Source organism: Acromyrmex echinatior, chromosome 9 (assembly GCF_024713525.1).
Source record: "Acromyrmex echinatior isolate Ae372 chromosome 9, ASM2471352v2, whole genome shotgun sequence".
NCBI classification, from domain to species: Eukaryota; Metazoa; Arthropoda; class Insecta; order Hymenoptera; family Formicidae; genus Acromyrmex; species Acromyrmex echinatior.
This window is the reverse complement of record NC_141860.1, coordinates 10,142,002-10,165,681: the sequence shown is the minus strand read 5'-3', so window position 1 is coordinate 10,165,681 and position 23,680 is coordinate 10,142,002. Positions and strand designations below refer to the sequence as shown.

General features: G+C 38.9%; 1 protein-coding gene and 1 long non-coding RNA gene across 6 annotated transcripts in view; one reads left to right on the top strand and one right to left on the bottom strand.

Annotated features, from left to right (window-relative positions):
* Nucleotides 1-23,680, bottom strand: part of LOC105153401 (uncharacterized) — a 150,100-nt gene that overhangs the window by 53,348 nt on the left and 73,072 nt on the right. For all 3 annotated transcript variants that reach the window (XR_015546223.1, XR_847095.2, XR_015546225.1), the window contains exon 4: nt 1,576-1,668. This is a non-coding gene — a long non-coding RNA (uncharacterized LOC105153401). The remainder of the gene's footprint in view (nt 1-1,575; nt 1,669-23,680) is intronic.
* The window catches only part of Tsp26A (Tetraspanin 26A), a 113,644-nt gene that overhangs the window by 49,921 nt on the left and 40,043 nt on the right, over nt 1-23,680 (top strand). The gene's annotated exons all lie outside the window — the stretch shown is intronic.

The following is a 23,680-nucleotide window of genomic DNA, read 5'->3' as shown; positions in this document are numbered from 1 at the left end:
AAAATAAATTATGTAATATATTAAAAATCATAATTAAAAATTAGACGTTACCATAAATGTATTGAAAAATTACAAGACCTAAAAGTATTTCGAAATAAATAATTGGAAACAGAAAACTTCTCAGAGACACGATAGATAGTAAAACATTTATCTTCTTTTAACCTCAAACGGTTTTTAACACGTATTTGTAATTTAAGAGATAGTTTACAAAGAGATACTTGATATTAAAAATTAATAACTTGCGGCGGAGAATGAATTTCCTTCGATGTTTTCGCTGAGAAAACGTTTGATTTCAAATTGATCAAAGAAACACATAAATAAAAGGTATCTTCACTAGACCGGAAACATTCAACACACAAGGAATTTTTGTCGGTAAAAAGCGCTGGGGTCTGATTCCGTGACTTCGATTGAGCTTAACGAGCAAACTTTCGCTTTGATAAGAAACGCTTGTGAATCGTTATACGACAACTGTCCCAAGATAGAAAGGAGGCACTGTGCCGAGAATAACGGGAAGGAAGAGGAAATTCATCCTATCATTCCTCATACCCTTTTTTTCCCTACTGTTTCTCCATCCTTATTTACCTCCGAGCGCACGCGCGTAACTCGAATGTACAGCGCAAAACTGGCTATTCAGAGCTTTAAGAAGATTCTCATAATCCAAATCACACAGGTGAGCCGTCTACTCGGCCGCGAATTGGATATTCAACCTAATTCTTGCGCGGCGAGGGACGCAATGTAACTTCGCTTAATTCCCAATCGGCTTAGCCTACATGCATCGCCCTCGGCACCGTATTCCCAGGACCATTCGGAGTTCTGCGATTTACAACTAATACTTGTAGGATTTATCACTTCTCCACATTTTGTTTTAGATTCAAGAATCACAGGCAGCGTCTTCGTGTTATCTTCTTGCGCTAAGATTTCTCTGTCGTTGACAGAGAAATATAAGGCACGCCCTGGAAATTTCGTTCGCGTTTCCCTCGTTTTCTTCTCCGTCCGAAATTCGCTCCTCTATTTGAGCGATTCCAGGGTGTTTCGAGAGGCGTTGCGCGCGCGAAAGTCGGCGGGATAACCGAGTTTACGATGCAAATTCCAGCAATAATTCACATCCGACAGTCGAACAGATATTTGCAATCCGCCGCTCCATTATTTATTTACGGATGGGGATATGAAGGAAAAAGTGCACCGAGGACTCCCGCACCGCCGGGCTCGTGAATAACGAAGCGCGAATTGGAAGCACCCGGAGGCGGTAGAGGATGAGGGTTGCGCGAAAGAGGCCAGATGAATAGAGCGGAAATGCGGGTCGAGGTTATAGCGCTGCGGTGTGCAGCCGTTGTTTCGACGGAAATGGAATTAACGTCTTCTCTCTCGCATCGAAAAAGAAAGAGAAGTTTTCTCGGACCCCCGCAGGACGAGAAACCGGTAATTAAATTCGCGATGGTCCGCTAGCTGCCGGCTGCTTTCGGGATATCTGATTATGTTAGACCGCTATTGCCGCATCTCGTCAGTCGTAATGCAAGGCAAAACGCCCGAGACGAAGCGACGATAAAGTGCAAGCAGAACGAACAAGGTACTCACCGTCGAACTTCATTTCTCGAGCTTCGCTCCTCATCGTGGGCTGCGGGTCGTCATTTACCGGGACGAATCGCTCGTTGAAAGCGCCGATGATCTCTGCAACAGATTTCACGGTTGCAAGTTATCCTTCGATAAAGATCTGATCGTTGCAAGCATCTTGAAGCGATATACAGGGTGTCCCAGACTTCGCATGACATCGGTTAATAGCAGATTCCTAAGGTTATTTCGAGACGAAAATCTTATTATCGAAACGTCGAGGCTACAATAGTTTTTAAGTGAAAAAGTAGTTTAAAATTAGCCATATTGAACTGCTCGAAATTTGCGCGCCCTGGTATGGCACATCGTAATGAAAGTGTTTAGGAGAATAGAAAAGAATAGAATTAATGCTTGAAAAGTTTTAGTATTAAGATTTTTGTCTCAAAATGATCTCAGAAACCTGCTATTAACGGATGTTATACGAAGTCTGGAATACCCTCGGTATATCTCGGTATATCTTGCGCACCCGTTCAACAATTCGGGTCGTTGTTATAAAGCTCTAGATATATCAAAGTAAGCGCAAAGATTCCCCATTTCGAACTTACTAACTACATCATATACCAATAATACTAAGCGCTTATTGGACTAATAGATACAGACAATTAGGTCGAAAATGACGGTCGAAATATAGTCAACAGGAAAGTTGTCGGTATTTCGGCTCAAATGAAAGGATTGCGCTACTTTGATATATCTATTCAAGCTTAGGCTGGCAAAACTCGCAAACAATTCGGTCTGTTTTAATAACGTCAATTCGGAAGTACAAATAAAGTTTGCTCGATCTCGATGGCTGTTAAAACGAAATCCAGCGAGAACATTCCAGCACAAAAGGGAGACCTGCGCGCCATGATTCTCGACAATTGAATTCGACACGACGACGACGGACGTACACGTGGTTAATCGCGTTAGGCCCGTGAGGAAAATTAAGTTCGCAGTTTCCACACGTGGACATGTGTGCCACATACATTGGACACATCGTAAGCGGTACATCAAAGGCCGCCAATGTGGGACTTCCATTAGGAGTGGTGCCGTTTATCGCGTAACAACCTCCACTATCGGGAAACGTGGCGCGCTGTTATGCGATTCCCCTCACGCGGAAACTTTGCACGACGATCCGCAAGAGTTTATCGTCGGTCCTGCCCGCGGCCGACAGCGTGGCCGGCAATTAACTTCACAAAAGTTCTCTCCTGTCGATGTGATCGGCAAAAAGACAACCGCGTGCGCATCGGTTGAAGTTTCTCTTCACGTTCAAGTTCTATCCTCTCGTAACTCTAAATCCTTTTTAGATCGCAGCGCAGAGTTTCTCTCCGACTGGTGTCCGTCGATGTTTGCTACACGATTGTATTTATAAGAAAAATTTTCGGAACACAGACGAGGCGCGTCCGTGTGTGTGTGTGTGTACGTGTGTGTAGGAACAACCCTGATATTCCTTTCGTCAGGTTCCAACCTCCGCTCCCCGGCGTGTACCAACGTCGTATTTTCCGGTAGGTAACAGCTGGAACTCGGCGACGATCTTCCGGTAAAGTTCGCGGGTAGATGGGTTAGCTAACGCGAAGTTGGCCGCTCCCTTCTTATCGCACGGCAACGATAAGTTTCAGTTAGGTCAGCGGGGGATAATCCGTGCGGCGCGCGGGGATGTATGTATATACATATATATACCATAATATATGTATATATACGTATGTATAATGTGTACGTATGTACATGTAACGCGACGCGGCGCGGTCGTATAACATAAGATTCGGAATGGTGGGCGACGTTGCATGCGCGACATAAATCATTAAGTTAGTGGTTCCTCGCATATCTAGCCGCTTTACGAGGGCGCGGCGACGTCGTTGCTCCTTTTGCGAAAGCTTTCCGCCGGACTTGCAGTTCGTTTCTATTTTTACGTCGTTAACCGCAAGCCCGATATCGCGACTTAGTGCACCGTTCCATTATGCTTCGCGCGAAATTTATTATGCCCGCGCGACTATCTCACCGCTGCGTGCCGGAAGGCCGGAAGGCCGGAAGGGCTCGACGGTGAGATGACCTGGGAAATCGGTAGCTAAAAGTGTACGGTGCTCGCAAAGCGCGCGGCTAAATGTAGTCCATTGTAAAAATGGAATGAATATAAAAAAAAGTTAGGATATATTCGTTTTCGTTATAAACGTTATAACGTTCAGCGGTGCGATGGTGTGTCTTATGACTTTACAAACTGCGTTTGTAAAGAATCGTTTTAATCAACTCGTTTTGTTTCTACGAGAAGACGATTATCGGCAAAATATATTATACTTTACATTATTCTTTAATTAAATTGATAAAAGTATAAATTAAAACGACTTAATTTGATGAGAAAATATATTATCATGAAAATTAAATTTCTTTACTTTATATTAATGAGTATAATGAATTTATCATTAATTATAGTGATATTATAAATGAAATTAGAAAGATAACGTTACAACTATATAAAAATGTTTTTTTAATTTAGTAAGTAATTAATAATATGTTATTTCCTATTTATACGCAATAATTTTGTAAATATTACATAATATTACTGTCCTTGAATTATTTCAAATCGTCGTTAATATTATATATGAAATGCTTATATATGAAATGCATATATAATGATATTAAGAAATTACTAAATAGATTCTCTTCGATATCAAGCGAAGTCGAAATTGGCTCGCAGAAATTTTCAACGAAATTTATTTCGGCGAAACTATTTTTCGGAATCACGATAATTTAACTCCCGGTCATGAAGGTTTCCATGACTGATCGAGGTGCATCGATTCTCGAACCCATCAAATCGAATGTAATATGACTGGCAGTCCCGAGATTGAATTAGCAGTCCCAATTAGGGATCTATTTTTATCGACAAGAGCTGGTTGCTAACTACGTTATCCTTCCTATACTACACTGTACTATAGCGAGGCGCGGCGATACGGATTTTACAACGTGTCCTCGTGTCGTACAGATCGAGTGGGCGTAACAGCTATGTCGTGTTAATTAGGAGTCGGTACGTTCTCGCACCCAAACACCAGCCAGCGGTAATTCCACTTTGGTCGTTTGCCGAGTCGCTATCTCTTCGTTGTTATATATTGTATTAATGTATATCAAACGCTAGACTGCAGAAATTATTGAAAATTTCAACTACGCTTTATGCTGATTTAGAATTAGTCTTTAACATGTCTACAAAGAAATAATAATCACTCTACATCACTAAATTGTTTCTAACAATTGACTTAATTTATGATTAAAAAAAATGATTTGAAAAAATGTTACAGAAGAACGATAAAATATATTCTTTTCAAAAATATATTAGAGCAAATCATACGAAATGTTTTTTTTTTTTATAAAATGCAACAAGAAAAAAGATTGTTGTTCCAGTTCACTTCCAGCATAAAAATATAATTCTACGTTCTGATCGTTTAATTGCATGTGCATAATTTCAGATATTTATTTAAAATTAATTCACCCAGAGTTGTTTTGTTTAATCTACAAGTAACTACGAGAAACATGCAGAGAAAACTGCGACAGTGACCGTTGCTACTTGCGGATTGATATGCGGAAAATTTGCATTAACGCGACGTGTGCCGCGACAAGTTAGATACCGGTTATGTTACGTTGGTTACATATGCATTTTATGGGGTTAACAAGTTACACAAGTGAATTGTTCGCCAGTACGGCATCGCGTTAAATTATTCCGCAGCGTCCTGCCATTATTCCTAAGCTAGTTTATCCAGCATCCATTTCATCAGGACCATTGCTTTCACTGAATTTTTCACCTCTGTCAAATTAAAGCAAATTCCTGTTTTTAACTCTAAAAAAAAAGTAACGTGATTTTTTTGAAAAATCCTCTCGTTATCAAAATGGTGCAACTGTCATAATAAAAATTATAAAACTAGCATTTAATAAATCGGAAAAAAAACATCATTTGATTTATAAAAAAAAAAAGAAGACATTTCTTGGTGTACAGAATCAGAAAATAAAGAATGAAAAACAAAATTAACGTACGAAATATTAATTATAAAATATTATTTAAGAATTAACAAAAATATTTGAATGAATTTTGTGCCCTTCGACAAGCCAGTCGTTCCATAAATCGAACTGTCGAACAATACTGGCCGTAATTGCAAACTGTGATTCAATTCTCGCGTCATACTCATCGATCGACTAGAAAATTGCATTAGGCAAGATTGTGTGTCTCGCCGTTAATACAACTGCAGCATTATTTGGAAACGATGCATGACGCTCGCGTCGATCACGTCGAAACAGTTTTACAGGCTTGGCCGAACTTTTCGGCCGTTTCCGTTCGGCACGTAAACGCGAATGTGAATGAAAACAAACGGGACACGATAGCGCCGCGCATCGAAACCATTCCACGTGTACTTCCGGTTGGTTGCTCTCTCGATTACGGCGAAATTCCACTGCATTGTAACGTGCACGTCGCATTGTAAGCGATATACCGTGTACGTATACGCACACTCGTGTATCGAGGAGGCACTTACGCATCGCGCAAGGTCGCCTTGGCGTACAAGTATGGGAGTTGGGTGAATCGCGTGCTCCGGCGACGATGTCGTGTTAATTACTCTACAGCCCGTTTCGTCGCCTTCCCAACACGAGGAGAAGCCACGACGGTCTCCGCTTCGAAACCCGTTAATCCGTCCGCTCATTGTTCCCAGCGGCGCACGTTCCCTAGTATTCGAGCACCCTGCTAATCCGCGAAAGTCGCGAACAAGGACGTCGGCCCGGGAATCGACAACGAAGGGGGAACAGGGAGAAAGGAAGCGACTGCAAAATGCTCTCCTCGGTCGACGTTAACCCTCGACTACTCACAACCAGCCTGGTTAACCATGCTCAAATTGGGGCGGCTTTCGCAGAGGATGATAGCGCCTAAAGCGACGGCTTTTAGACTAATACTTCCATGCAATTTCGATGGTGATTTCTCTCTGAAGGCATTTTCACTACGATTTATTCGAACAATTTAGAGTCATTTCTTTTCAGTGAAAATATTAAAAAATGTATATATGTATTATATATATAGATATGGATTAAAATAATATAAAATATATTATTACATCCGTTAAATTAAAATATATCTTATCTCATTTAACTACTTAATTAAAAATATTTCTCGTCACGTAAAAATGACACGGTATAAAATGGCCTTTTGTATAATATGTGCAGTTAAGTGAAAATTCGAATAAATAAATAAGCCATACTATAATATTTATCGAGAATGAATCATTAAAATTGAATATGTAACTAACTAAATAATCTCTATTTTCTCAAATTTTCTTATAAATTATTAAGCTAGATCGCTGTTGCGCTGAAGCCTCTCCAATTGTTAAAGATTAATGACGCGTATGTCTTCATGCGCGTAGGACGAAGGGTAGAGGGTGAGAGGAAGGGAAATCGTTAAACGCGGTGTTACAAGATAAGCTCGACAGGCACGGATGTACCAAACTCGGCTATAAATTCAACGAACCATTAATTTTCGGTACCTTCACGCTCGAATATGCCTCGAATCTGGAATGTAAATCTCGACAATTTCTGTCTTCGCGAATCTCCCACGGACTTTTTGTGCACACGGTCGTTCTATGCACGTGTGTATGTAACTGTCTGTCTACGAAAAGTGCGATGTATATACTTTCCATGCACGTATCCGACGACGCGCGGAATGGTAATATGGCTTGCATATAATGTTTCGATCTTGCCTGAGGGAAATAATGTGAAATATTTCCGATTACCGGTGTCACCCTTTACAACACTTTATCGTACTGTATCGACTTTTAATCCCCAAAAGCACCGAAATTGTACGTCGAGATTACAACGTTACTCGCATTGTTCGTGTCGAATTTGAAATGAAATTTCCAAGCTGTTAAAATTGTCCAGATCGTCATCGAAAATAATAACTAGGCGAAATTTTGTTTCAACACAAAATACGGATGTATATATATATAAACTCATAATCGCTTCATTGTTTAACTACGTATAATGCGGACGCCAATCGAACTTCCACTTCGTAATTTTTAACAAGGACTCCAAGTATCCAGTAAAAGAACAATCACAAACTTAGAATCTCTTTCATCAACGATAATTTCTACGTTTTTCCAATGCATAATTGCGGCGCATCGCGATCGAAAGTTTCCGGAGCGCAAGGAGACTTTGGTCGGCACTTAAGAAGTAGGAAGTCCGGAAAGCAAAGGCGGAGTTCTCAGTGAAAAGAAATCTTTTTCCGGTGGAGAGGGTTCGCGGGAAATTATTTACTACCTTCATTTACCAACTATAATGACAGTCGCCGTCTTCTCGATCGGAACTTTCTCGTTCACGCGATGTATCCAGACTGCAGCCTTCACGACGACAAAAGGAGCGATACTTTTCCCGATACACCAGCCGATAAATCATTCCGTATCCGACTAAGGTCTGGAGAACGTTGACATTAAACGATCATCCGTTTCACAGGGATGTACCGATTAGCAAAGTCCCCGTAAACTGCAGCGTACAATGTAATTTTATCAATTTATCTATTCGCATTGATATTCAACGATCTATTATCATCGGTCTCGATATTTTCTCAAGATATAATTATGAATTTATCGCATCTTTCCTTTCTCCTCAATTATATAATCGATATATATAAAAAGATCTATAAATCTATAACAGAGTCTGGCTGCGAACGATTGTTCTAAATTCTACGAAAAAGAAAGATATATATATCTTCTTATAATATTTTATCTCACTCCAACTTGTACTATTTCACTCTATAATCTGAATTACAGTTACAAAATGAGACAAATAAGTCAAAATGAGAGTATACATACGAGGGAGAATTATGTACATCTTTCTTCTCGTTGAATTTTGATAAAATCGCTCAAACTTTGTTATAGGATCTCTATATAAAACTAAGAGTTAAATTCTGTGGAAAAGGCTTGTTGCTTTTTAAATAATTAAATGTCTAGACTGTTTTGACATTGACTAAACGATATGATGAAAGAGTTTTGTTGAACGGGGTTCTCCAATTATAAAAGATACTCATGTTTCTCTCGTGCACCACGTTTCTTCTTCCCGAGAGATCTTCCTAGATTCGGCGTTCCCTTTGAAAACATCGAGCAGTGAAGACCGATCGGTACAGCGAAAGGTATATATCCGCTGCACCTGCAGCATAACGATTCCGCAGAGTTCGCGGATTTAATAAAACGTCGACAAAAGTTTCATGACGGCGCTGGTACGAGTATTGATATATATTGATACACCAAGTATGACTCGTCTCTGTCGTAACGTAGACGCCACGTGGCTCGTAAATTTTAGGCGACCATCTTTGATGGTATCAATATCACCGCGCTCTTCCGCTTAACCCATCCATTCGATATTGGTTTAATAACAAAAGCGATAAAGATTTATCGGCAGTCTCGCAGAAAAACCAGATAAATACACTATAAAATATAACTCTGGTTTAAGAGACGTACTATAGAAAAAAGTCTCGTATTAATTGAAATTCTCGTAGATTCAACCAGAAAGGTACAAATCAGACATTTATAATTAAATTTATTAGACATTCTAATCGAGATAATTAGGAATTCACTTATGATCGTCAGAATTCTGATCGCAATGATTAGAGCTCTGTTAAGAATCGATCAATAAGAAATTTTGGAACATTTAAAAGGAAAGAATTAATCATCTGGTAATTCCTACAAGAATTCTTTGATTCGTTCTTTTTCGACATAAACATATTGATTGAATCTATCAGATTTCCGATAAATGCAACCAGATCTTTTTCAATGTACGTTAATATAGACGTTGTTTACTTCGAAACCAACCACAGAATCATGGATTGATTTATATTTAAACACGCATGAAAGATAAAAATAACAAAATATTATTTAATTCAAGAGATTGGATTACCATTACTTCTTTGATATTTAATAGTACAAAAAAAAACAGATTGATTTAATAAAAGCTTGAAATTACAAAGTGAAAAATGTATAGAAAAGTTGGCAGTGTACAGTTACTTAATATATTCTGTTTGCCTTGAAAATGATGTAAAGAAAATTTTGAAGTAAATTGAGGTAAAAATGCGGATTTACGTCGCAAATCCACTATAATAAGATCTTCAAAACCTGCGCTTCCCGATAAAATAAATGGTTCATGTATGCGAACGAACATCAATTTCCAGTCGTCGTTTGTATCTCGAAGATAATAACTTTATGAAACTTCAATTATTAACGTCGCTTCTTTCCGTGTTTATATGAACCGACCGACAACCGAATTACCGCTTTTCGTCTGTGGACGAGCACCGACAACTGAATTATTTCTATCCATTCACGTCGGCCGAAAGCCGACAACTAAATCGACATCAGCGACAGATTCGTCGGGACGATGTTAAAAGCTCCAGGCTAAAAAAAGAAAGGTTTTCGCACTTCAACGAAAGAATTACCGTCCGCTTGTAAATATATACTAGATGGAAGTTCGCGCGCAGACTTATTGCCACAATCCCGGCTCCAAGTGTTACATTATATAAAATTATCATAGCGTGCAAGTGGCACCCAGTTTAATGTACCGAAAAATTGAAATAAATTATTTGCGCTAACCATGTTTATTGACGCGCCTAGAAATTAAAGGGTCGAAATTTCATTGAAGAAGGGTAGAATTTCTTAAATGATTCGTTTCGCGTCAAGAAATCGCATCGAATCGCCATCGAATCGTAACGTTCGCGTTTCTGTACAGTTTTATAATCTGTTACAAATTACGTCTTGTTTTTTATGGGAAGAAGTTCATCTGAGAAGAGATTCGTGATATTTTTGAAAAGTTGATGTCTCGACTTTCGATCTCGCTGAAGGCGGAAAACGTGAATCCAGCCAGACGATCCGGCTCTCGACGGAGCGAATTATCGTTTCCATTTCCGGGTCCGTACGTTTCGGTGCGGCCGTTACCGGGTAGTATTAAATATGCGAGTACATAGCGGAGCGCGGGGGGGATGCCACAAAGGCGAATCATATTTCACGACTTAATTCGAGGGAACTTATCTCGCGACGGCGAGAGATTAGCTTTAATGGAATCGAATAAATTCTCGCTTTTCTCTCGCGCAGCTCGCGGCCGGCGTTTTCGCGAGCGCGAAACGCGGAACTCGGAAGAGTCGCTCGCGTCATTCCGCAACGGCGTCTTCCTAATGCCACACGCCAGTTTCTGAAATATCACGGCCATTAAAACGTGCGCTACCCACAGCAGTCGACTCGTTCTTACTACCCGCGAAGGAAACGTCGCGACATTTTCGTTGTCGTTAGAACGCAGGATGGCCAGACAGTTACAATTCGCGCGCAAATAATTGATCGGTCCGGCTTGAAAGATCTTACGTGCGGATTAAATTATTTGCTGCTGTTTGAAAGGTATGAGACTTTGCTAATTACGTTTGTAAATATTATTGCTAATGATAATTCACTTTATAATAAGTTTTAATAAAAACTATGATATGAATTATGACTGATGCGAATGGCAAAGGCAGTTTCAATGGCTTTCAATTTCAGACAAATAGAAATCTGATCATAGAAACGTGACGACGAGGTGCCACTCGTGACATTGATATTGACGTGACGTTGACACGACGCACAGCGTGACTTTAATACTTCAATGTCAACTGCCAACGCTTGAAATTCATGATAACCATAGCTTTCTCTTGGAGAATTCAATGTGAAATATCAAGAAAATGGGTATAAATTAAGAATCGAATAAATTTTATTTTCTTCAAGCTGTACCTATTCAAATAACCGTTCTTATTTAAGATTTGCTTTTGTGTTTCTATTTTTTCCAAAATACTGCATATTAATTAAACACGATATAAACAAATGTAAACTGTTGTGACGATAATTAATTTGAAAATCCAATTTTCAATCTCGCTGGCTACTCCCTCCCCTCCCCCCTTCCAATTTCCGCTCAACTGCATGTCATTTATTCTCGCATATTATCGCTCACATCCGCGACATCGACAAATTTGATGTCCTCCTACGTAATTCGCTGGAATTGATCTCGGAGGGCTCGTCATGCCCGAAAACGATCTCTTGGAAGTTCCGCGAGGTGTTCCACGCCAGGGCGCGTATATTGCGCGAGATATTTCCTACGGATGTCTGCTACGTCTTGATTAATGCTCGCGCCTTAACCCTTTATTACAAGCCTGTCAGCTCAGACCCGGTAAGAGAGAGAGAGAGAGAGAGAGAGAGAGAGAGCAAAAGCGGCAACGGGATCAAAACTACTCCCGACCGTCGGAAGCAACGATGACGAATGCTTTTCCTGGCGCGGACTTCCGCGCAAGAGAGAACAGAAGGTGCCGCGATTCTTCCTCGTTTTGCTTTCGAGGTCCGCCCCGTGTCTATACGTGACAACGGAGTTTCGACATTCTCGGAATAACCCTTGGGAAATTAACGAGTCGTAGATTCAATGTCAATTTGCGCCAGGAAAACGCGCGCGATGAGATTCTTCCGTGAATCGAATTATTTCTGGAAGAGAATTGTAGACCTATTCCGAGGAATTCTCTCGAAAAAACTAAAAAAAAGTTACTCTCTGAGACTCGTTCTGGAAAAGAAAATTTTTTTCTAATTTTGGAATGATCCATCGATTGGCTTCGATATATCTTTGGAAATAATAAAGTGTAATTTTGATTAAATCTCTGTACATCTAAGTAAATAGATGACTTTGCCTATGAGAGTAGCAGAATAATTAAGAGATTACTACTTTAGAAAGAGAAGGTACTTTAGGAAGCAAAAGATTAAAAACTCTTTTCTAACTTTCCTATATATGTGTGTGTGTGTATATACGCAAGAAAGAATTAAAATTGCAGGACGATTGTAAGAATAGGATTTCTTTCGGAAGAATTTAATAGTATTTTGCCTCTGCATGTATATTAAATGTATATTCGCATCTAACGGAGATACTGCGACTCTCTTTCTCTCTCATGTTAATCACTCGCGAAAAACAAAAGTGAAGAGATATAACATGAAGGATATAACATGACGAGACACTTACAAGAGCTGTACGAAAGAAAAGGAAGAAGGAAAACTTTCGTTCGACCGTCATTACTGGTGTGACTCGTCAACTGTTGAACGTAAAAATTCTGGAACGGAAACAGTAAGAAAAAAAATGATAATTAATGCACGTCACTTACATGAACACAGTGCGTTAGCGCGTGAGAACGATACCTCTATTTTCCTGCTTCAGCCCTAGAAGCGTAGCTTCGTGTCAGAAGGCAGAATTAATGTTGGAAAATGAGGCACTACCTTGATAATAAGGCCAGGTACCCGGCCCAGTCGTAAATCGATTCCGCGATAGCGTGCGATAACCCGCGCGCGCCCGCAATTTTAACCCCCTACGCTCCAGGAATTTATCCTCCTCGGGGATAATACCGGGCCGCATCGTTTTAATGAAGAGCCACGAGCGCTGCTGCCTCGAACTCCATTTTTTTCAATGACCGAGAAACCGATGCTAATAACTGCGGCTATTCCACGTGGCCGCCGCGCCGCGCCGAGCGAAGCACGAACTCCTGCGAACTAATTAGCGGTCGACTTCGGAAGCCCGACGAAATTTTTCAGAGCAACGGTCTTCCTCAGAAACGGATAACGTTACTCGTTTAGATTCGAAAAGAATAAGTCGCAAATGATTAAATGACGTTCCCATTAGTGTCGCGGGCCCCTCCATCACTTTCTGCGAAATCTTTTCTCAAATGAGAAAAAAAAATGAAAGAGGAAAATTTATAATAAACCGGGCGCGGCATTTTTCCCTCTTCTTCGCCGATCGATAAGGCACTGCCGTTATGCCGAAATTTAATCCCGACGATCCCCTTCTCTCTCTTCTCGCTCTCGTGTACTATCGCGACGAAAAGGCGAATCGCCTTCCTCGGAGTAGACTTTTATGAAGACACGTCTTGTGGGTTTCCTATACTCGACTTCCCTTCCTCGCGCCGGTATTTTTCACGCGAGTCGACTGCTTCGTACTAAAGGTCGGATGCGACGTACGTCACGGGAAATTTTCACCCATGCAATTCCTGCAGCTCGTAAATTCCCTGTCCCTGCGCGTTCGCTTCACTTTGCTCCGCGGAGATGCGGTTAAGGTAGATGCATGTGTGAGTGCACAAAAGTATTAAGCTGTAACGAACCTGGCACTCGTCTCTTCATCGAATGAAGACCGCCAGAAACCGCCGACCGCCTATTTGCGCCTTTTCGCATAAAACATGATTAGACTAAATTTCCCTAGAAATAATAATTACATATTGCGTTTACATATTTTAAATGCGAAAGTGAATTAAATAAGAAGCTAACAACATACTTAAGCTCGATGATTATTTTGAAAAATATTATGTCAATATTATATATTGTGATAAATGTTTTAATTTAAACTTTACTCCGCTTTAATATATTTTCGATAAGTATGATACACGTTAATTTGATTTGTACTCTCAGCGTTTCAAGTAGAGTCCTAAATTATGCAGCAAGGTAAAAACAATTTTTATTTTTCAAGAGCGTTTACTTTTATATCCATTGTGCAGACATTTGTTAAATTATAATACAAGACTCAGATCTGATAAAATTAAATACGACGCATATAACGAAGCGAATTTCACTGGCGAGGATTTGTGTAACGATACAATGCGACGATTTCCGAGAAGAAGGAACTGCACTATTTCCACGTCATTGAGTTTCACGATTGTCTCTTGCTCGCTACAACGATATTTGAAGACAGCTGAAATTGTTCTTGCTGGTGCGGGTGTCGTTGTATCGTCGCATGCGAACAACAGCAATTCGAAGCTGAGACTTTCTCGAAACGCGGATTCCCGAAACTCCCCTGTCGGCATTTCAGCCTCATAAGCGAAATACTTCGCCATGCGTTCGAACTTCTCGCTTTCGCCTTGGTCTTATTGAACGCAGCATGTCGATGCGACATCCCTAAGGAAGACATTTCTGGTTAAGCAGATAGCTGGGGAAATATTTCGGAATTATGGAAGACTGTCAAGATTATTACCGAACGAACGCAACGATGAAAAATCTGTCACATCAACTTCGTTCGTTCCTTCGATCATTTCGATTTAGCGCGCGTGAGCGGGCCACGACGATTAATCTGCCGTCAGATCTTGTGAAATGTAATATTTATACAGAATATGCCTGTATTTCCGACGTAGCGTTACCGGAAAGCGAGATTACTTTGTAAAGCCCGGCTGATATGTCGATACTCCTGCAAAACGTACTTCCCTCCCTCTCGCCTTGCCCAGACTGTAATACTCGAACGAGAAAATCTACATGCGATACCGGAGATGGAATACGCAGAGTTTCATTTAAAAATATCGAAACCTTCAGAGAGAGAGGAAACCTTCATGGCTTCAAATTGGCTCAGTCAATTCTCATCTTCGCTAATTGACGTTCGATAATTAGAGATTCTCTAACCGCACGATGCCGCTCGTGATTTCTCGTGCGATCCGGTAAACAGAAACTCTTTCGCAAATCGGTTTAAGCGTATAAATCTTTAACCAGACACGACGTTTCCACGTTGCTCGATTGCGTAGCTTCGGTTCCACGGTTCTGCTTACAAGTATGTAGCAGATGTTTGCCGACGCCAAGACAGCCAATATATGGCGCTTTCGTCTACTTCTCCTACACTTGTAGGTAGTTACGCTCATAAACGAAATACTGCACCTTCTGTGCGGGCAAGCCCCGTGTTTAATCTCCAAATACGCACGAGTGCATCATTTAATCCCTAAAAGCCTAGCGTCAGAGAGACTTCAATTTCTGTAATATCGTGGAGGGCTGATGGCACAAAACCCACATAAAATAAAAGAAACATAATGATTATAAAAGAATATACTTTAATAAAACAGATGAGCTAGAGAGAGAGAGAGAAAGAGAGAGAGAGACAATTCATTGCTGATTCACATGACAGTGATAGGAGACAATAACGTCCTCGACGTAGAGGGGGATGAGAATCCTACGTGATTGGAGAAACTCGGGTTCATTCAAAAATTCATGAACATCCCTGCGCGATGCATTCAACGAGTTGGGTGCGTCGTAGATCCTAGTAAACTCTCCTCGTGTACTCGTCTCAAAGACTGATAATCGATTTTCTCGGGCACAAACGTGGCATTCAACTCGAACTATCACGAAACAGCAGCATTGACGAGAGTCGTAAAGAGGGAGGGAGAAAGACAGGGAGAGGAAGCAAGCGAAAGGAGAAAAGACGGACGAAGGACGAAGGACGAAGAGATAATCGAAGGTGGGTAAAAGGGGGCGCAGCCTCCATTTGTCATTCCGTTGATAGCATGTCTAGAGAAAATCGCGAAATAGTCCGAACCGATCGTGCTTGAATTCCCCACGGGACTCTCCTCGAAAAGCTCAGCGCTTTCGAGCCGCCTCCTCGTCTTCTTTATGCCCCTCTCTCTCTCTCTCTCTCTTTCGTTGCAAAAGTTAGCCTGTTATTTTTTTTATCCTGATGCGTTTGCCTCTCAAGAGTATTCACCCTCGATGGCCTAAACGATACTTCTTTCCATTTCTTTCCCTTCCTATTACGGATAGCTTTCGTTGAAGGTCAACGTCCGTCTTTGAAACTAAACTATAAGTTCCAGATGTAATAGAACATGAGGAAAATATATAGAAGATAAAGAGATTATCGTGACATGATAATAATTTCCAAAAAATAAAATATTGGATTGATCATACGTGTACAAATTTTATTGTCATGACTAGTCCGAGTTAAAACAATTACATTATGATGGACACGATAAGAAACCCATTCAATTTTCTCTCTACTACACCATTTCCGATGTAACGTAGCCGAATGGGAAAGCAGAAATCCGTAGCAAACGATTGTGTTCTTTTAAAGAGTTGATTGCGTTTCTCGCAATGCCCAATGGCAGTTTCCGACGTTACTTGCACGTGTCTTCCGCAGTCTTTTGTTTCGGTTTCTCTATTTCTTCCACTCCTAATCCCCCTTTCGTACTTAAATCGTATGTTATGTAATTTCATTGTTTTTTTTTTTTCAGAAGTACAATTCTTTCCGAAGAAGTCAGATCTCGATAAATAAACGAAAAATTCAATATATAAAAAAATTAGTACCCTATCACAGTAGTATTATACATCAAACGAGATATTTGTATTTGAAAATAATCAAATTTAAGTGTCAAAGTAGAGAAAAGTATATTTTCGTTTACGTCATCCTCTATAACAAGAAAAAGTAAAAGTTTCATCGGTTTATTTTAAGTCTGTCTGATGTCTAAGAGTGATTTGACCCCTCAGCTCGCAATTTTAGTTTGTCTGGAACAGTACCGGTAAAGTCGATTAATGTCATTAATATCAATAAATCAAGCTTCGAGCAAGTTCGATTAGCTGTAAGCTGTTAATGTAGCTGTAAATTTGATTAAGCTCACGCGGAAGGTTTATCACGCGTCCCTATGAAACGACGAAATTAAATTTTCATTCGCGCACGTCCTCGTCGAAAATCGATAGCGGCGCCGATCACAGCAGCATTTTTTCCAGTCAACAAAGGGACTCGAAGATTTGCATTCTATCCGACGCTGCTACCGTTCACCTTTTATAAACTCTTCCCCGTAGATTTTCCTCTCATTCTCCCAATGTTTGATCCGCCAGTTAAGTTTTATGGTAACGCACTTGGGAGGAACACAAAATCCGGCAAAGTCGGGCCTACCTTAATCAAATTGATGAGGAAAATAAAATGAACAAATGTTCCAAGTTCCTTTTATTATTCCTTCTACTTTGATAAATCCCTAATCCATCTCCCTCCCCCCCCCCCCTCCCCATCGGCATACTAGAGTCACTGTGGCCTTTACGGGTTCGTGGACGGACTTTACCGAAATGCTAGAAAAGTAATGCTGTCGTACTCAACCTGGAAAATATGTTCAATGGAGAAGAACACGGTGAAAGAAGCGAAACGGTCGCAAACCTGTACCTGAGATTGATGCTATCATTAATGCTATTATTTATCGTGCAACTTGCTAAAACTGCGAGCTCACATTTGGTCTATTTTTTTCTATGACTGAACTAGTACATACTTTTGGAACTTAAAATGAGATAGGTAGATAGGTTTGATGTTTAGTAAAAACGAGAGAGTTTTAGTGCAGGAATAGAAAACAGACCTGTTATTATATAATGATGCGCGTCTTGTCCAACTTCGTGCTGTTGCTATGGAATTCTCCGTGCGAATTCATTCCCATAGCGCAACCGCGTAACATCGATAATTAAATCCGAAAATTGACGAGTGTCAATTGCGAAAAGTGGAAAGTTACATGAACACGCCTGGTCCGTCGAGTAACTTCGTTACTCGACGCTCTCATTAGGGAATGACAGCCGCGACAGAGTTTTCGATTCGATCTAAAAAAGAAAAAAAAAGCGCGGATCGCGCTTTTCTCGCTCGGAAACAACCGTGCAGTATAATGAAAAGACCGAAGGAAACTAGGACAGATTTTCCGAGTGTGCGTTCGCTCAAAACGCGGCGAAAATAAACGAGTCCGCCGTATCGCCGCGAGCGTTTCTACGGTATTGTCACTCTCGTGCTCTCACAATCGAATCGTGCTCGCGACGTTCTAATTATTTAGATATCATATTTGAGAAATCGAGGTTGGCCTGATAATGAATTAACGTTGCTTTGAAACAAATAAACATTATCATTAATTGCAAATTATAAAAATGGAAGTTGTAAAAATTTATGAATAATAATCAATGCAGAAAAAAAATTATGTTAAGACTTGTGCATCGATCGTTCGAATAGGGACTGAATATCGGCAAATGTTCATAATTTGAAAGAATCGTCTGTAAAAAATGTAAATTAAAATTAACATGTGATGTGATTGAACGCAGACGATCTTTATCGCGAACAATTCAGAATGGCTTCTTGTCGAGTTTATATTTGGTATCCGTGACATTAAGGATAAGTTAGTATAACGCGGGCAAACCAACGAGGTTTGTTACATTTTTGAAGGCGCTTGTTTAATCACAACAAAATTATATAAAGAGGCTGAAACTCTTAAGGTAAGAACTGCGACAGCTGCGCGAATAACTTCCATCAGCCTGTTGCACGTCTCGCACTTTTGCTGAGACATCAGAAAAAAGGATCGATATCCCTCTGTCGACAAGGTGATAGAAATTTCAGAGTAGGCGTTCGACTGTAACTCGACATTTCTTATCACGGTTGCAAACTTTGTTTTAAATAATCTATTCATGTTGATAAGTAGGTCTGTACTATCTAAGCGAGAATAGAATGAAACTAGATGTCTAAACTAGATCTAGAAATATACATGCATACAAATAATAATAACGATTATATCTATTATCGTTCCATGTAAATTGAAAGTGACAGCAATAGTTATCAAATAGAAATCAAATACACTAAATATATTTATCACAACAGAAGCGTTATATAATTACGTCATATATATAATTATTATATAAAATTATTATACTACATATTAATAAAACTCTCTCTCTCTCTCTCTTTTATTTTTTATTCTTAGCAAACAAGTTGAATTTATTTATCACAATTTTAACGTCAAAGTGACGACAAATAACGTCAGCTTATTTGCTAGAAATTTATGTACATATATTATATTCTAATCAACCTCTGATATACTCAATGTATTAATTTTCTTGTTAAGATTCTCTCTGAAGGATCTCGTATTGATCGCACACAGGACGTTTTTCTTTCGAGTTCTTCTCGCGTTTTTCTTTATCTCTCTCCTGTAATTACCTCATATATAAACCATGTGCTCTATAAAACATGTATCCGTCGGCTGCATCCCAATTTTTTATTCAAAGCACTTTGCGACTTCACCGCTCCTAAAAACTTCTCCGGCACGTACCACGTTCCACGTTCGCGGCAGCGGAAGTTAGCCTTCCGTTTGGGCTCTCACTTAAAACTTATAAATGCAATCCGGTCATGATGTTTGCCCGTCGATGACTTTTCCACTCGCGTTTCTCTCTGGTACCTGAAGATTATTGACCCGACCACGGCGAGATGTATTCCAAGTCTTCCCAACTTTCCTCTAGAAATTCTATTTCCTCCAAAAATGATTTCACTCTTCTCCCTCATCCCTCGTCTCGGTCGAATCGTGGAGAGCGATGGCGAACGGGGAAAGCGCTTTAAACCATCCAGAGATTTTTTCCGGTGAAAAATCTCCAGATTTTTAATTCAACCTACGACCCAGAGAGTTGCAACAGTAAAGCTATGCACGTGACTCTTCTAGCCAACGGGAGTTAATTTTTCGAAACGTCGTCCAAGCTTCTTCTCTATTTATATCTTAACAAAATACAAACTCCCACATTTTACATTTTTTTTTTTACAAAAAAAAAAATTTTAATTATTCTAATTATTATTTTAATTATTCACACAAGTATATTCGTCTATATTTAATGTGTTCATAATTTATTTCAAAATATTTCAAAATATTTTAATATAATCGCATTTTATACGAAATGTTTCTGAAAGAATTTGATATCACAAATAAATGAAAATAACTGAAAAACTGTATAGAAAATTTAAAACTAATTTTCTTATCGAAAGGTAAATAATTTGCGTCGATTTAATTTATCTCGATTTTTACGCGTATATAGATAAATACATATTTTTAACATCATCCGCGTTGTATTATTTTAAACAGATATATAAAAAATATAAATGTGTGAATGGGATTAATCGATCTAGTTCCAACATTTGCGGAACTAATTGCAACAGCGTCTGTGGCGACTGTGATGTTTGTTTATTAAGCAGTTGGCGAAATTCATTGGGCTTTTGGGTCGCGTTTACACACGAAAACTGTGCACAAAGTTCAGTAACGGGCACGTGCGAAGGAATCGATGTCGCTACATTCGTATGCATGCGCCGTTAGCGAACTGCGTCCCAGGCTATGCTGGGGCGATGTGTGTTTACACGCTGATATAAAGCACGACTGGTGAGACTGCCTGACGGGGCGTACTCGTTCGAATTTGCGAGAATTACATCGAAGGATAGTTCGAAATCGGAGATTTGCACAGCAATTCTCGGGGGTGCCTCCGAAGTGCTTCGATCTTTTTTTACACAAAATTCTCCCTCGATCTCCCGTAGCTACGTAACGTAGAATGAAACTGTTACGATACTGTCTTACGTAAAACAATCGTTTTAATAAACCACCGATTCCGTTACTATTCCAATAAAATATTATGTATGTATCTATATGATCGCGCAATAAAATACGACAGCTGCAGTTCTGATATACACATGACTGACGACATGAATATCATGTAAGATAACTCTTCTTCTTCCTTTTATCGAGCGTTCCATCGAATTTACAATCGGTTTTATTCGATGCCTGAATGCGGATGTGGACGCGAAGTTTATACGAGGGAAACGAATATCTTCAATTTTCTTACGGCTGGATAACATTCGCTTCACGGCATGCAGCGATAAAATAAAAATCGGCTTAGCGCGGGAGTAACGACGGACTTCCGTGTAGCCATCGCCAGTCGCATTTATCAACCGGCTATTTCATTTCGGTAAACGCGCGCACCGCATTCGTAATCCTTTAAAGTAATATCGGTACATCCGCGTTACATCGGATTTTCTGAAATTGATTTACAACGCTCGATGCACGCACGTTGGCGAGGATTCGTCCCGAATGGCGTGACTGTTTGCACCGAGTTGCTAAATAAGTAAAAGTGGATACACCCGCACACACGTGAAAAAGACTTCCAATAACGATACATTCAATGCAGAATCGAATCGTTATATATATCACGTTATAGGAGATATAAAATATTTATGAAATATCTTCTAAAATATTAACGTGCGTGTAAGAAAGACAAATGAGAGCGAAAATTTCCCGGCAAACAAGTTGACATTATTTGTCATTTTGACGTTCGAGACATCATTTTGATGTCCAGCTTATTAACTGGTTATACATGAATAATTTCTTTAGTTCTTAATTTCTTTAGCAAAAAATTTAACCCTGCTGGTCTGTTTGACTCTCTCTCTCTCTCTCTCTCTCTCTCTCTCTCTCTCTCTCTCTCTCTCAAAATATAATTTATTCTCTTACTAATATTTTATTTAAAAAAACTTTTTTTCTATTATTTGATATGATTTCGTTTGTTGTTGCAAAATATATTTTCTATTTTATATTTTTATATTTTAAAAATTTTATATTTTATATTTTTTAAAACTTTTTAATTATATTAATCCAAACAATATGATCATATAAGTAGGTTTAAAGAGACTACGAGCTAAAAGTAACGTACGCATTCAAATATTATAATATTGTATTTTTTACTATTATTTTTCGCGAATATTTGCAACGTGACTGACCAGAAAAATTAATTCCATAGCGAATAATTTGATCGTTGCACGAATTATGCGTAACGAATATTTCCGTTGCGATTTTCATCATAGTTCGACGTGTTGTTCATCGTATATATGTGTAATCCGCTAGAATACATTTCAGTCCCGGATGTTCTCCGTCCGGTTCGCTTCTTCAATTTATGAGAGAGAGAGAGAGAGAGAGAGAGAAGGTAACGGAAGAGAAAGATATTGACAGAGAAAAAGAGAGAAAGGGACACACGAGCAGCAAAAAATGGAAATTCATTGAAACGGTTATCCAAAGCGGCGGTTTCGCTCACTCGACGACTCGTATGCTTTTCAGCTTACGTCAAATTGAATCCACCAGAAAATTTTACACCGACTATGCTATTGCATTTACGGTTTCCAGTTTCTAAACTACGAAGAGAGAGGAAAAGAGAGAGAGAGAGAGAGAGAGAGATTTATTCGGTTTTATAGCGTAAATAACTCTCGTGTTTCTTTTTTCATTCACCTTTGATCGACTTCCATCTTATGAAGATGATATTCCGAAGGCTTTGTCAATTTATGATGATCTGATAGCAGCTGAGGGACGATTCCTCTCTGCAACGATGATACGAACTTTGAGCTGCGTTCCCCGCGAACCTGTCGCATTTCTGAATCGACAACGCGACGAGAATTTGACAGTCACATCGAGCATATTGCACGTTTCCGGGTCACACACATTATTAGAATATCGATTAGATTATTTGACGTATGTAACACGCTCGTGAATATCGAGCAGACAGTGTGAAAGCTGAGCGATAGTAAAATTTTGTAACTAATAGCAAAACGAATCTGGAAACTATCAATCAACGCTTCGATAAAAAATTGCTTTTACAAGATACAAATATTGATATTTGTATCTCTTGATATAATACGTATATTTAATAACACATATATATATATATATGTATATTATATTTACTTCTAAAAATAGATACATATAATATACATATTATATTATATAACAATCACATTAATTTATATTTATGTTAATATAAATTAATAATATTCAATAATATATTAAATTATATAAATTTTATAATTCAAATTAATAATAATATATATATCACTTATAAAGTTCTATATTTTTCTAAAGTTTATGAGTTTGTTCGTCACATAGACAATTAATAAATAACGATGATATAAATGTTAAATTAAAAGAGTCCCGCTATGTAAAATATTTATATAAATTTGATATATACACTATCACTCAAAAATTTAGTGTTTCTAAATCTTGAAAAGAAAATTTATGTTATTTCAATCAAATTTTATTCTAATAATTATACATTCAAAATTAAAAATTGATATAGTTTCAATAAAATAATTATATATATATTTGTGTATATAAAGAAGTGTTTTTTTTTTCAAACTACGCAGAGTTCTCCAAACTTCTGAGTGATAGGTAGTAAAATAGGTGCATAAATTCTGCAGAGAGCTCCTTTATAATAATTTATTACATACAAGCAATTATGACGCATGCGATTCTCCAAAGTCATTTGCATGTCGATTGTCATATGTTGTACTGTATCTTGTTAGCATATCTGGTTGTACCGGATGATATATGTATTAATGAGTTACACGTACATAGTTATTTCGATGATTTTACAACGCCAGTAAAGGATGCTTGCAGCAAATACGTTTTCGAGATTTAAAAATATTCAGAGACAATTAGGTAATTAGTATTCGCGACAGGAAATGCATGGAAATTTGTTTTATAATTTACATAACATTGGTGACATTGGCA